This window comes from Danio rerio, chromosome 18 (genome assembly GCF_049306965.1).
Source record: "Danio rerio strain Tuebingen ecotype United States chromosome 18, GRCz12tu, whole genome shotgun sequence".
Lineage (NCBI taxonomy): Eukaryota > Metazoa > Chordata > Actinopteri > Cypriniformes > Danionidae > Danio > Danio rerio.
Window position 1 is genome coordinate 32445587 of NC_133193.1, and position 3411 is coordinate 32448997.

Consider the following 3411-nt stretch of genomic DNA (forward strand, 5'->3'; position numbering starts at 1 on the left):
GACTCTAAAATCAAAATAAAAACAAACACACATACATTTTACAGATTTATTTAACAGCTTAATGACATCTGTGTAAACATTTCAGAAAACTTTCAAAAGGTGAAGCCTCAAAAAATACTATAAGAACATATTAATAAAAAAATCTGACATCATATGTAGCATACATATAAAAAGCAGTGCTTCAGAGTGCGCTCTCTCTCTCTCTCATTATATATATATATATATATATATATATATATATATATATATATATATATATATATATATATACATACATACATACAAACATGAGAGAAAGAGAAAAAACTTCTTGCTAAATTAGGCAGTCGTCTATTCAAGGTCAATCTTTTTCCTGATAATTTTACACACTTGCTGGTTGATGTGTCTTCTCTGCTTCTTTGACTTCGTCTGTCTTCCATCTCCAAACTGGTGCCCAAAAAGCACCTATAAGCAAAAGGGCAGACAAACAGTTAGCTTCATACAACACTACTGGGACACTACTGCTGCACTAGAGAGCAAAATTACTGTTAGCTCAGTTTGAACATGCTGACAATACTGTAGCTCAGTCAAACTGCAATCATTTAAACAAAAACATCTGAAAAACATTTCCATCACAAACACAAAATAAAGAACAGTCCAACAACAAATAGTGGTTTTAATGACCTAGGCAGAGCATTTTAAAACAGTTGATTTGATTTACACATTCTGTTTACAGACTATAATCTAATGCTGGGTTCACACTTATTGCAAAGTTAACACATGCATTACAGTACTTGCTCTTGAATACTAGTAGGATGTTTCTTGCATCAAGCTAATTTTTCATGATTTAAATATTAGGAAGATTTTGCAAAAAAAACTTGATTGAAGTGATACAGCACTTGTGTTGTATTCATTTCAATCAAGTTTTTTGCAAATATTCCAAATATTTTTCAACGTTTTTTGAGTTTCACTTAATTTGTGCTGCCCAGTAAAAATTTCCCACTATTTATGCATTTGCAATGACTTGCATGTAATCCACTCACCTGAATAGGTAACTTCACATATGATATAAGAGCCCCATCCTTTTAAAGACAGCTTCCCCTCTGGTCTCCAGCACAGACAAACAAATTGTGTCTGCAACACAGCCCTTTATAACAAGGGGACAAGGGGAGTCATGACTTGTGCTCCTATACATTCCTTGTTTAACCCCCCTCCCCCCAAAACAAGCCCTCAGTTACAATATTTATTGTAGACATTACCTTAAATTCCAGAGTGCAAAAGGCATCTTCAGCATACTTCAGTTTCAGACCAGATCCAAAGTCTGTTGTGAAATCCAGGTGAGGTCCCATGACCACTCGACCCTCCGAGTCCAAGGAATAAGACTAAAAGGGGGAAAGAAGGACTAAATTAGAGGTGTTTGTGAATAATTAAATTTGTTTGTAGAAACAAAGTTGACATTCCATGCTCTGCCTATTAAAAACCAAGCAAACAAACACACATGCCCAGTAAAATTGCTAATAAAAATAAAAACTATAGTTTAAAAAAATCCTTGTCTAATATTTACTACTACTGGAGGTACTGGTGGAACTTCTGGAAGAAGAAAAAGAGTTTGTACAAGAAACTGCTCACAACAAATCTGTGAAAAACCTAACATTAAAAAAATCTAATAAAAATGAGGAAAGCATCAACATTACCTTTAATAATCAAGCGAGGGGTGATTGGTAGCATCAGTGTTTCAACATCAATGGCTGTGGCTGCAAAAAAATATGAATATAATAAGAGTAGAATAAGACTCAATCTAACACACGCACACACATACTCTCTCTCTCTCTCTCTCTCTCTCTCTCTCTCTCTCTCTCTCTCTATATATATATATATATATATATATATATATATATATATATATAGGTTTAGATTGTGATAATGAATTTAGGTTATATTTGTGTGCTCAGAATTTACACTCACCTCACACTTCAGCTATTATCAGGTACACCTGAACACCAAAAAATAAAATCTACAGTTAGTGACAATATACAATTAGTTCTCATTAGTAACAGTTAAATGTTAGCACTGCATTAACACCAGTGAGAAATATACAATATGTACTGTGTTAGTTTAAAAGAATACAACTGAATTGTATTATAAGCCTAATTTAATAAAACAGTTAAGACTTGTTTCATAATGAGTTTAGTTTATTTAACTAACTTAACGTTAACGTTACAGTGAACAAAATTAACGTAACGTTACATGATGGTGACTAACCGTAACGTTAACTTAAGTGAAGGTCAGAGCTTACCTTAACTTTAGTCATTTCACCTTTACTTCAGTCTTGTACTGAAACAGAAAATGCAGTTAAGAAGTTAATTAAAGAAAATTCCCTTTCTTTTTTCAGGAACTAACGTTAACGTTATGCTAATACCTCAGAAAACACTACAATCACCATCTGGCGTCGTTAATTTCTTGTTTTAAAAAAAGGCGCGCTTAAACCCTGTACGTGCGACTACAACTGAAGTACTCGGTAAATTCCTGTTAAATGACATGCACTATACAGAAATACACATACAACAATCATTTAACGGACAAAAGTCATATTTTAACACTTACCGAGGATGAATCTGTTGGGTGAAGAGACGACGGCGTTGTCTGTGGTGATGGCGCTTGTTTGCGGTCGAGTCGAGTCAGTTCTGTTAAATGAATCGGCTCCTTTAAGTGAACAGTAAAGAGTCGAATTCGGCTCCTTTAAGTGAACAGTAAAGAGTCGAATTCCCCTGAAAACGATTCCGTTTTGTATAATATTGTAAGACGCAAACATATAATTCATTAATATTTCATCATATTGCTTGGTTCGTGTACTCCTTGTACACGAATTGCTTGTTGATGACTAAGAGCTCATGAACACGTCTGATAAAATATCTGAATCTGATTCAATGTCACACGAGCCCTGAACCGAAGCAGTGCAAAAGTAATATATTGATTGAAATATAAAGTTAATTATTTTCTTCGCCATTCAAAATATTTCATATCTCTGACTTTAACAGTAAGAATAAAGTTCGTTTGGAGTGTATTGAGAATTATTATTTTTTTACTCCCAGGATTTGCACCAAGCTGCATCAAGCTGTAATGGTGGATGAGAAGGCACATAATATTATAAATATTGCTTGTAATATGTAATGAAATAAAGTTTTAACACTTTTTCATGCGAGAATGTAGTTCTTCAAAACTCAAATCTGTGGATTGTTAGTAAAGATTGTGTGTAATTTTAAGTGTGTTTTGCCGGTAGCGGAGATCTATGACCTCCAGGCGGTAACGGCGCTCATTACTCATGTATCCGCCGAGAGGCGCCTTGGGACAATTGCCCCGTCTTCGATGGCTCTATTTGCGTCCGAAAATGAAGTTTTAACTGTTTTTCATGCTACAATGTAGTTGTTTAAA

The 3411-nt window shown here is 34.3% G+C and overlaps 1 long non-coding RNA gene across 4 annotated transcripts; it reads right to left on the minus strand.

Annotated features, from left to right (window-relative positions):
- Positions 1-286: 286 nt before the first annotated feature.
- Positions 287-2666, minus strand: LOC137488297 (uncharacterized). 4 transcript variants are annotated; one of them, XR_011007291.2, is made up of 7 exons: positions 2584-2666; positions 2276-2313; positions 1945-1972; positions 1674-1733; positions 1239-1361; positions 1023-1126; positions 287-444 (listed from the first exon to the last, which is right to left on the minus strand). It is a non-coding gene; the product is annotated as an uncharacterized lncRNA (long non-coding RNA). The 4 variants fall into 4 exon arrangements; XR_012393925.1 differs by having other exon boundaries at positions 1239-1569; XR_011007290.2 differs by having other exon boundaries at positions 1239-1733.
- Between the last annotated feature and the right edge of the window lie 745 nt (positions 2667-3411).